Raw genomic sequence first — 12,686 nt, 5'->3', positions numbered from 1 at the left:
ATCTATCTATCTCTTGTTTCCCCTGTTTCTTGTTTCCTCTTGCGTATTCCACATTTTACATAAAATTTCTTTGTGTTCTAGTGCTTTGTTGTGGTAAGAGTTGGTCGCATTTAGATCATGTCTGTACGGCTAAGGTGTTTCTAAGTACGTAAGTTCTCACATCTACACTTTAAATCAGTTTTATTTTTCCTTGTATCACTTGATAATATTATGTAACAAAATTTCACTTTTGTCTTGTCCTCGGTCCCAAACCATAATTTTCCAGTTATTTCTATCTAAACAAAATATAAAAAAAAGTTACTTTGATCCTAAAACTTTGCTTTAGTGATTAGGACAATGAATTTACATTTTTGCCTTATTTCGTTATAATATGGATTACTATTGGTTTTCATGTCAGGTAAAGACATTTTCAAATCTCAGTTCCTTATCTAATTGCTTTAGAAATGTTGCAAATAAGTTAAAACAATGAAAGAAAGAATATAAAGTGTTCTAAAGATTTTTAATTTAAATAAACTCATTCTTGAACTGACCAGATCTAGCAAGAAATTTCTCATATTATGAAGAATTTGCTTACATTTCAGAAATCTTTTAAAATCTTCCAAAATATTCTACCAGACACTTTTAGAAGTTTCTAGAAGAATTTAGAACATTTTATTCAATGTAAACATTTCCAGAATATTCTAGAACTTTCAAGAATATATAGAAATATGTAGAAGTATCAATAATTTTCTAGAATCTACAAGAACTTTCTAGAATGGTTTAGAATATTCTAGATTAGGTTCAAGAATATTCTAGAAAGATTGAGAACATTCTGGAACACATTCTAGAAATACTAAGAATATTCTAGAGTACTGCTTGACAATATAAAAGTAGGGGCTCGCAGACCACCAATCAGTTCTGTTTTGGCTGCCTGACACATCACAAGAGGTGAAATGGCATCAAGAGGCTGCAATCATTCTCCAGATGCATTCTGTTATATATGTGGTCAGTTCATCAAGACAAGAGCAAAGAAGTTCTCCGTGACAGCATCTGGAAAAATGGTGAAATTTAGCTATTTTGGGGCAAAAAATAATTCTAAAAGCCAAAGTCAAAACAAAGTTTGACAGGAATAATGGACATTTTCTGTTGTTTTTACAATTAAAAAAGTTGGAAAATAACACTAGCTTGTCAAAGGTAAAACTCGTGTTACATAGAGTAATCTGCGTACATATTCATGAATGTTTCGAAAATATTTTGTTTTGAGTAAGAAAGTATTGCTTGAAAAATGTTAATATCAACTCTTTTGGTATGCGTCACTTTATTATTCATCGTACGGCTGTCACAATAAAATAATAATGATAATGATAATAATGATAATAATAATAATAATAATGATAATAATAATAATAGTAATAATAATAATAATAATAATAATAATAATAATAATAATAATAATAATAATAATAATAATAATTATTATTATTATTATTATTATTATTATTATTATTATACATGTAAAAAAATAATAATAATAGTTTATGCAGTTTATAATAGTTTATGAATGGACCAATCAAGAACAATTTTGTCACGTAAAGGGTGATACATACGAACGTATCATTAGGGGTCTCATTACTAACGTATATTCGGATTATTGCATACTGTACTTTCCACAGCTTTCGGTACATTCCTACGGAACTTATCAGATTTACTGTGTACCGTGTGACTTTATGATCGTTAGTAATCTCACACCTGTCTGACATATTGTGTGCCACTTCTTAGATTTACACACATTCCTGACAGATCTCTGAAGGCTCGCACCTCGATAGTGATGTTGAATAAAAGTTAACGTGTACTAAGTATGTTATCTACACAATTTGTGCACTTATATTTCTAACTTTTATCGCCGGCTATCAAAGTGTCTAGTGCCGTTCTCTTTTGCAGAGATCTCCATTCTTGGAGACTTCAATGTTCACCACCAGCTTTGACTTTCCTCTCCCTTCACTGACCATCCTGGTGAACTAGCCTACAACTTTGCTATCCTCCACTACCTAGAGCAATTGGGGCAACACCCTACTCGTATTCCTGATCGTCTTGGAGATACGCCCAACATTCTTGACCTTTTCCTGACCTCTAATCCTTCTGCTTATGCTGTCACCCTCTCTTCTCCATTGGGCTCCTCCGATAACAATCTCATCTCTGTATCTTGTCTTATCGCTCCAATCCCTCCTCAGGATCCCTCTAAGAGGAGGTGCCTCTGGCGTTTTGCTTCTGCTAGTTGCGGGGGACCTGAGGAGGTATTTTGCTGATTTTCCTTGGAATGACTACTGCTTCCGTATTAGAAACCCGTCTTTGTGTGCTTAGGGCATAACAGAGGTGATAGTGTCTGGCATGGAGGCGTACATTCCTCACTCTTTTTATTGTCCTAAACCTTCTAAACCTTGGTTTAACACAGCTTATTCTCGTGCTATACATGATAGAGAGGTGGCCCACAAAAGGTACTTGAGCCTTCCATCACTAGATGGAAGGCTCAAGTACCTTTTGTACTTCAAGTACCTTTTGTGCTCAAGTACCAAGTCATGCACTTTATATTTCTGCCCGGAACCATGCGAAGTCTGTTCTCCAACTAGCCAAAAACTCCTTCATTAACAGAAAGTGTCAAAACCTTTCAAGATCTAACTCCCCTCGTGACTTCTGGCATCTAGCCAAAAATATCTCCACTAACTTCGCTTCTTCTTCTTTTCCTCCTCTATTTCAACCAGATGGCACCACTGCTATCACATCTATTTTTACAGCTGAACTCTTCGCTCAAACCTTTGCTAAAAACTCTACCTTCGACGATTCTGGGCTTGTTCCTCCCTCTCTTCCACTCTCTGAATACTTCATGCCACCTATTAAAATTCTTCGCAATTATGTTTTTCATGCCCTCGCTGGATTAAACCCTCAGAAGCCTTATGGACCTGATGGGGTTCCTCCTATTGTTCTCCGAAACTGTGCCTCCGTGCATGCACCTTGCCTAGTCAAACTCTTTCAGCTATGTCTGTCAACATCTACTTTTCCTTCTTGCTGGAAGTTTGCCTACATTCAACCTGTTCCTAAAAAGGGTGACCGTTCTAATCCCTCAAACTACCGTCCCATTGCTTTAATTTCCTGCCTATCTAAACTTTTCGAATCAATCCTCAACAGAAAGATTCTTAAACATCTATCACTTCACAACCTTCTATCTGATCGCCAGTATGGGTTCCGTCAAGGCCACTCTACTGGTGATCTTCTGGCTTTCCTTACTGAGTCTTGGTCATCCTCTTTTAGAGATTTTGGCGAAACTTTTGCTGTTGCCTTGGACATATCAAAAGCTTTTGATAGAGTCTGGCACAAAGCTTTGATATCCAAACTACCCTCCTACGGCTTCTATCCTTCTCACTGTAACTTCATCTCAAGTTTCCTTTCTGACCGTTCTATTGTTGCTGTGGTAGACGGTCACTGTTCTTCTCCTAAATGTATTAACAGTGGTGTTCCTCCGGGTTCTGTCCTGTCACCCACTCTCTTCTTATTATTCATTAATGATTTTCTAAACCAAACTTCTTGTCCTATCCACTCCTACGCTGATGATACCACCCTGCACTTTTCCACAACTTGTTCCACGTCTTTTCATAGACGTCCAACCCTTCAGGAGGTAAACATTTCACGCAGGGAAGCCACAGAACGCTTGACTTCTGATCTTTCTAAAATTTCTGATTGGGGGCAGAGCAAACTTGGTATTGTTAAATGCCTTAAAAACTAAATTCCTCCATCTATCAACTCGACTTTCCAGACAACTATTTCCTCTTCTTCAATGACACTCAACTGCCCCCCTCTTCTACACTGAACATCCTCGGTCTGTCCTTTACTTATAATCTGAACTGGAAACTTCACATCTCATCTCTAGCTATAACAGCTTCTATGAAGTTAGACGTTCTGAGACGTCTCCGTCAGTTTTTCTCACCCCCCTAGCTGCTAACTCTGTACAAGGGCCTTATCCGTCCATGTATAGAGTATGCTTCACATGTCGGGGGGGGGTTCCACTCATACCGCTCTTCTAGACAAGGTGGAATCAAAAGCTTTTCGTCTCATCATCTCTCCTCTAACTGACTGTCTTCATCCTCTTTCTCACCGCCGCAGTGTTGCATCTCTAGCTGTCTTCTACCGCTATTTTCATACTAACTGTTCTTCCGATCTTGCTAACTGCATGCCTCCCCTCCTCCCGCGGCCTCACTGCACAAGAATCTCTTCTTTTTCTCACACCTTTTCTATCCACCTCTCTAACGCAAGAGTTAACCAGTATTCTCAATCATTCATCCCTTTCTCTGGTAAACTCTGGAACTCCCTGCCTGCTTCTGTATTTTCACCTTCCTATAACTTGAATTCCTTCAAGAGGAAGGTTTCAAGACACTTATTCATCAATTTTTGACCACTGCTTTGACCCTTTTATGGGACTGGCATTTCAGTGGGCATTTTTTTTTTTTTATTGTATTTTTGTTGCCCTTGGCCAGTGTCCTTCCTACATAAAAGAAAAAGAAAAAAAAAAACAGAATTATCGGTCGGATGCATGATTATTCTTACGTCATTGTTAAACGTCACGTCGACGTCACGAAAGGATGAGAGGGCTGGCTATTATTATATCATAACGACATCTAGTCTCGCTACCAGTGCCTGTAAATCTGAGCTAAGTTTATCTTAAATTTACTTTTAGAATTGCATTCAACCACTGGCAAAATAGCATCCTTGTCTGACATTTTAAGATTTTATTTGCGAAAAACGATACGACACGGCCCCTGAAACCATTCGTAATGATATTATGATAACTTATCTTGAACCATTGAGCCGAAGCTCTTATACAGATCTCCTACATATATAACTTTAGATAACGAAGGAATGGAAGTCAAATATATATACATCCTGATACATAACATACCATAAATATACGTATAATACTGATATATGAAATATCTACTATGTACATGCATACACAAAACATACATTCATACATGCTCGCATAGTATGTACAAAATAATTCCAACACACACACACACACACACACACACACACACACACACACACACACATACACACTTTTTTAAGCAGCCTAAGTAACAGAGATGACAGCACACGTATATGACAACTTATATATATATATATATATATATATATATATATATATATATATATATATATATATATATATATATATATATATATATATATATATATATATATATATATATATATATATATATAGATAGATAGATAGATAGATAGATAGATAGATAGATAGATAGATAGATAGATAGATAGATAGATAGATAGGGACGCACCATCCTGCAGTATGTATTTCTGTGATTACATTGTCACATAATTAACACCAATCAATCGGAGTAAAATTGTTTTACTTTCTCAGTTATAAATCATAATCACATAAATTAGATTAAAGCTGTTTGGTCTCCCTATTATAGGAAGGACATATATTTATTAGAATCTGTTCAGAGGAGAATGACAAAAATGATACACGGGTTTACAAATAGAGAGAGATGAATTTTCCATGTAAAAGAATGAATAATTTCCTTCGAGTAAAACAATTTTCCCCAAATGTTAGTCACATACAAACACTAAAGATGTTTTCTATTAAAAAAACGCTGAAAAATGTACTTTTCTTTATATTTTGCCCAAGAAATAAAAGAAACACTGTTCCTTCAGCTTTATATATATATATATATATATATATATATATATATATATATATATATATATATATATATATATATATATATATATATATATATATATATATATATATATATATATATATATATATATATATATATATACACACACACACACACACACACACACACACACACACACACACACACACACACACACATACACAGGAAAAGCATATATAATCTTCAAACAACTTTTCCTTCAGCTTGGACTTAAATATTTTTCTTCATGTGTTATTTCTAATTTTATCAGGTAGCTGATTCCAAGCTTGAATTCCCCTGTAAGACATTTGTGCATCTGGGGTTTTAAAGAGTGAAATTCTGAGATGATCTAGCCTCCTTGTAGTAAAATTGTGAGTGACATACTGGAATCCACTGGTGACTGAAAACGTATTTAATCAATTACAGACAGACAAATTTTCTTCAAGAGTGATAATGTCAGAAAGTTTCAATAAATAAGGTTCACAAAATAGTGAAAAGCTGTTAGCACTGCAAACATTTTATGCTGTCCTGATAAACAAAATATGTGTAAGGAACGTTAAGAACTCACATATCCACTGCCATGAGAAACATTCTGCTTCCTCCGCCTTGCAGGCAGAATTAGATAGAATGAATGAATGGACGGATAGATGGCAAATGCAATTTAATATAAATAAATGCAAAGTACTTAGCGTAGGTAGAGGAAACCCACACAGTAAGTACACATTAAACAACCAAACTCTGGTAGGTACAGGGTACGAGAAAGATGTAGGAGTTATAGTTAGCTCTAAACTCCGTCTAGGGAAACAATGCATAGAAGCCAGAAACAAGGCAAATAGGGTACTAGGATTAATTTTTAGGAGTGTTAAAAATAGAAGGCCGGAAGTACTATTAAGGTTATACTTGGCACTGGTCAGACCTCATCTAGACCACGCTGTGCAGTTCTGGTCCCCACATTGCAGGAAAGATATAGGTCTATTAGAATCATTACAGAGGAGAATGACTAAAAGGATACAGAGGGATGAAGAGTATTCCTCACGGGGTGAGACTAAAGTTATTAAATTTACATTCTTTAGATTCTAAAGAATGTAAATTTAATAACTTTTAGAAAGACGTAGGTTAAGAGGGGACCTGATAGAAGTTTTTAAGTGGTATAAGGGTTATAACAATGGGGATGTAAACAAAATTCTTAGGATCAGCAACCACGGTAGAACAAGAAATAACGGGTTCAAGCTTGAAAAATTTAGGTTTAGGAAGGATAAAGGAAAAAATTAGTCTCTAATAGAGTGGTAGATGAGTGGAACGGACTTAGTAATCATGTTGTTACTGCTAGGACACTAAAGAACTTTAAAAGAAGATTAGACAGGTTTATGGATGGGGATAATAGATCGAAATAGGTAGGTATATTTCATACAGGGACTGCCACGTGTAAGCCTGGTTGCTTCTTGCAGCTTCCCTTATTTCTTATGTTCTTATATTCTTATGTTCTTTTATTTTGACTGGTATGACTTCTTATCAAATAAAATATTGTGGTGCAAATCTAGGCAATACGTATTTTCGAAAGACTACCACTGACCACTGAATGAATGATGGAGTAGTTCAAACTTTTTAATGTCCACAGTATTATAATTATAATGTAAAGCACAGTGAAAATGACCACTTTTTAATGTCCATAGTATTATTTGAGTTTGATGAAGTGTAGAGTTACTCAAATACTCAAATCTCGTAGTCATTTACATATAAAGGTTTAAGACATGGAGTGAACATAAACTTTTTTTTATATAGAAAAGAGAATATAAGGATGATAAAACGAAATCTGAAAAAAAAGTATGAAAATGTTAATGTTACAGACGTTTTCTACTCAAAAAACGCTGAAAATGTTTGTGAATTAGAGAAAAAAAATGTTTATGAATTAAGGTTAAAGAAAAGTTTTATGGAAATACAAAAATAATGTCCCGAAAAAAAAAAAAAAAAAAAACTATCAATACAGAGTACTATACTTTGGATTGATAAGAGCGTGACAAGAAGCACTTCAAAGATATATTTCCTTGATCTCGAGTCATTTAATACTTCTGTTAAAGAAAGCAGGAACCCCAAGACATCTGGCAGCCATTTCTCAACACAAGCTTGAGTCGCTGGAACTGACGCCAGGGCGGCATACGTATGATTCACACTATCTTTTTTTCATTGTTAAATCTTATTATTTATTGTCCTTACATATCAATGCCTTGATTATTAAGAATAGCACCAGTGATGGTATTAGTCACTGTTGCAGCAATAACAAAAAGGATGTATGATTCTTCATTCGTGTTTCTTTCTTATCAAACTTAGTCATCGCCTGACATTCCACGAATAGAATACTAATCATTTCCCCTGCTGTCTGGCAATACTGCTGCTCTCTCTCTGCTAATTCTCACGTACTTGACGACAAATATGATATGATAGACTTGAATTTTGTTTTTACTGTAACTTTTTAGTATTTTGTGAAATATGACAACACGCTCCAATTACAATGTAAAGCACAGTGAAAATGATAAAAATTACAAAATTGTGAACATATGTATAACAGCAGGCAATCAGCACTTGGAGCAGACACAGCAATCAGCGAGCATAACATACAGACAAAGGAGAGGGGGAGACCAGAATATTAATAGAACGAGTTGAGAGAGAGAGAGAGAGAGAGAGAGAGAGAGAGAGAGAGAGAGAGAGAGAGAGAGAGAGAGAGAGAGAGAGAGAGAGCTGTTTTCTATTTTACGTCTTGTAATGGAGTGATAGCAATTAAAATAAAAAGCAAATTTCACGTGGCGTCACATAGGTTGTAATGCAACCTAGCGAGAACCAAGACCTAAGGCGAAAATAATATGCAGTTTCAGCTCTAAGCAGTTAATGATGCAATACGAGTGACTCACTTTTGGATTTTCTAGTAGCCACCCTCCACAATTCCCTTGTAAACACATCACCTCTTGCGCTTTCGCCATGTTTAGTGTTTACAAGCGAATTCATCTCTTATCGAGGGTGGTCCATTGGAAACCAAAAGACTTTATTGAGGCAACGAAGATCACATAAAATGTAAAAAAACAATAGCACTGGACACGAAAATAATATATCTGAGTATTCAAACTGTCCCCAAAAAAACATGAGCCGAATATACCATATACCGATTTCATCCTCAGAGCACTGAAATGTTTACACCGTGCCAAGAAAGTTCTTCACGACCAGAACAAAAGCCTTCCTAGCTTCCAGCTTCATTCATTGAATTTCCAAATTCTGGATTTCTGATGAGCTCATTGAGTTGAGGATCGTCAAAAATGCCAGCTTTCAGCTTCTCCACGGTCAATCCTGGAAAAGCGTGGCAAAAAGTGAAGCAGCCACCATCCTTGTCCAGGGCTTTGGTGAAATGTTTGATCAGGCCGAGCTTGATGTGTAGCAATGGGAAGAATATCCTGTCTCTGTCCACCAGAGGGTTGTTGATGACGTTCCTTGCTCTGCAAGACACCAGTTCCTTTCGTACAGGCCAGTCCTGCTTCATGTGATGCTTACCCAACATGCACAGAAAGCACGGGTACTTAGTGAACCCAGGCTGTTGTCCCAACAAAAAGTTCACCATCTTCAGGTCAACACAAATCAACCGCTCATGCTGATCATAAACTCTTCAGAATCCGTTTATTTCAAGAAATAAGAAAGAATCTTGCATCATATAAAAAAAAAAGAAAAATTCCCGTGCATGTTAACAAAAATGTAAAAGAAAGTGTGTGTGTGTGTATTGGCCAGTGTAATCATGGCGCTGGGAAAATGACATCTACTGCAGACAGGCGGTGACAGGCATTGAAGTGGTGGTGGCGATGCCAGTGAAGCGGGGATGCCCTTGTTCACTGAACATTTTTGATTCTGTTCTTTTGGAGAAAGTCTCGTCTCAGCACAGGACCAAAGTTTGGTATCATTGAATGATTGAGTTTCGCCATTCAGTCTTTCCGCTTACTTTGCCAGCCATAAGGCTGAGCGCAGGACCAAAGACTGATGAAAGGAAAATAGGAATATTACCATTTGAGTAGCTGCGTGCGACAAGGAGCCAAGAGCCACCCACTGTAAAATGGAGTTAATAATGTATTCTACTCTATAATTTCCCCTACATCTAAGAAATAACATTGATATGATCGTATCTCTATCGTGCATGCAGCTAACGTTCATTAATCTTTGTTGTGTATACCTCATCAACCATGCTATCGCCATCACTCCACAATTCCCTTGTAAACACATCACCTCTGCGCTTTCGCCATGTTTAGTGTTTACAAGCGAATTCGTCTCTTATCGAGGGTGGTCCATTCGGTAAATATCAGATGTTTGAAGAGGCAGCTGTTGATAATGATGGTTAATTCTAACGCAAGACATTGGTGTACATTATTGTTACTAAAAATAACTAGTGTTACACACATGAAAGTTTCCATAAATGACAATAAAAACTTCATTGCACATGACAGGTAAGTTTTCTCTTATCAACACGGGCCACACCAGCCAACCCAAACTGTCGTACGGCATTGCTAATGCCAACATCCTTGTGTTGTGTCAAGTTATTATAGGATGCTATGTTATTAAGGTACAATTATTACTTAACTATTGCTAAAAGAGAGAGAGAGAGAGAGAGAGAGAGAGAGAGAGAGAGAGAGAGAGAGAGAGAGAGAGAGAGAGAGAGAGAGAGAGCACTATCACAACGGCGCGTTACCTTGAAGTGCGCTTACTCTCTCTCTCTCTCTCTCTCTCTCTCTCTCTCTCTCTCTCTCTCTCTCTCTCTCTCTCATGTGATCTTGAATAGAGAAAGCAAATTACTTGCGAATCTTGTAAAGAATAGAAGATAAACATTTTGAGAATAAACAACAATAGATCCTCAGTATAAACCGTCTCAGAGCCACCATAAACCATCTTACTGCCTTAAGACGGTTTATAAAGAGAGAGAGAGAGAGAGAGAGAGAGAGAGAGAGAGAGAGAGAGAGAGAGAGAGAGAGAGAGAGAGAGAGGGAAGGGGGGAGAAATAAAAATTATCGTACATCTGGCAGCGTCGTCCATCATCCCCCCACCCCTCCGCTTAGAGTGGCGCCGACAGCACAACTGAGCCAGCTGGAAGCACTAAAAATATTGGCATGGAGTGTTTTACTTAGAAGTCTGAGTTTGTCCTTAGTGAATTATTAAGCGATGCTATATGTCAATAATTTTTTTTTTTTTTGTTCAAAAGTTTGCTGGGCTGTGTGAAAATTTCAAAATCTGAAAACGCTTCCTGCTTAACACACTGTATTATTCTTCATTTTAAAAATAACTCTAATTATTTAACATAATGAAACCAGTAATTATATATCACGCAAAAGTCAAGAAAATGCAGTCTATAAGGATATATGACACACAATTGCATATACTTTATATAAGACAACACTAGACAGGTAAAGTGAAGCGATAGCGGACACGCAGTGTCCTTACCTTTAAATGCAACGTTTGTTTACTTTTTGGCGCTTGGCCCCTCTTGTCGCAGCCAACTACTCATTTCGTCTAAGTATTATAAAATCCGGTCTAGCATACAGCGCCATCAATAATTGTTCTTGCGAAAGTGAATTTGAAAGGGAGACTATAATAATGCAATTTTTATAGGAGCCTCAACGAATTTGAGTGGGAGATCGTAATAATTCAGTTTTTTTATGAGAAACTATATATATATATATATATATATATATATATATATATATATATATATATATGTGTAGCGCTAAAATAATCATCTTTATAGTGTTTTGTTTTCAAAAACACATTCGTATTTTTCATATATGTAATTTCTTTCCAATGTCTATCACTGTTTTGTTAAATCACCATATTAACACATGCCGCACAGCCCGGCTTATTTTCCCTCATATTATTATTTCATAAGAACCAGGCTTACACGTGGCAGTTCCTGTATGAAATATACCTACCTATTTCCATCTATTATCCCCACCCATAAACCTGTCCAATCTTCTCTTAAAGCTCTCCAATGTCCTAGCACCAACAACATGATTACTAAGTCCGTTCCATTCATCTACCACTCTATTTGTGAATCTATTTTTTCCTATTTCTTTCCTAAACCTAAATTTTTCAAGCTTGAACCTGTTATTTCTTGTCCTACCCTGGTTGCTGATCCTAAGAATTTTGCTTACATCCCCCTTGTTATAACCCTTATACCACTTAAAGACTTCTATCAGGTCCCCTCTTAACCTACGTCTCTCTAAAGAATGTAAATTTAACAACTTCAATCTCGCCTCATAAGGAATACTCCTCATCCCCTGTATCCTTTTAGTCATTCTCCTCTGTACTGATTCTAACATACCTATTTCTTTCTTGTAATGTGGTGACCAGAACTACACAGCGTAGTCTAGATGAGGTCTGACCGGCGCCAAGTATAACTTTAATATTACTTCCGGCCTTCTACTTTTAACACTCCTAAAAATTAATCCTAGCACCCTATTTGCCCTGTTTCTGGCTTCTATGCAATGTTTTCCTAAACGGAGTTCAGAGCTAACTATAACTCCTAAATCTTTCTCGTACCCCGTACCTACCAGAGTTTGGTTGTTTAATGTGCACCTACTGTGTGGGTTTCCTCTATCTACGCTAAGTACTATACATTTATTGATATTAAATTGCATTTGCCATCTGTCCGTCCATTCATTCATCCTATCTAAATCTGCCTACAAGGTGATGGCATCCGATTCTGACCTAATTAATCTACCTATCTTTGTGTCATCCGCAAATTTACTAACATCACTACTAATTCCACTATCCAACTCATTGATATATATTAGAAATAACAATGGCCCTAATACTGATCTCTGTGGCACCCCATTAATTACATGACCCCACTCGGATTTCGAGCCGTTTATTACAACTCTCTGTCGCCTGTCACTAAGCCATGACCCTATCCAGCCTAACACCTTCCCATCTATTCTGTGTGCCCTAACCTTT

General features: G+C 36.6%; 1 protein-coding gene across 28 annotated transcripts in view; it reads left to right on the top strand.

The window, feature by feature from the left end:
- The window catches only part of LOC135113213 (uncharacterized), a 47,683-nt gene that overhangs the window by 3,374 nt on the left and 31,623 nt on the right, over positions 1–12,686 (top strand). The gene's annotated exons all lie outside the window — the stretch shown is intronic.

Source organism: Scylla paramamosain, chromosome 25 (genome assembly GCF_035594125.1).
Source record: "Scylla paramamosain isolate STU-SP2022 chromosome 25, ASM3559412v1, whole genome shotgun sequence".
In the NCBI taxonomy this organism is placed as follows: domain Eukaryota; kingdom Metazoa; phylum Arthropoda; class Malacostraca; order Decapoda; family Portunidae; genus Scylla; species Scylla paramamosain.
The sequence above is the reverse complement of the archived record's forward strand: the minus strand, read 5'-3'. Positions and strand labels throughout refer to the sequence as shown.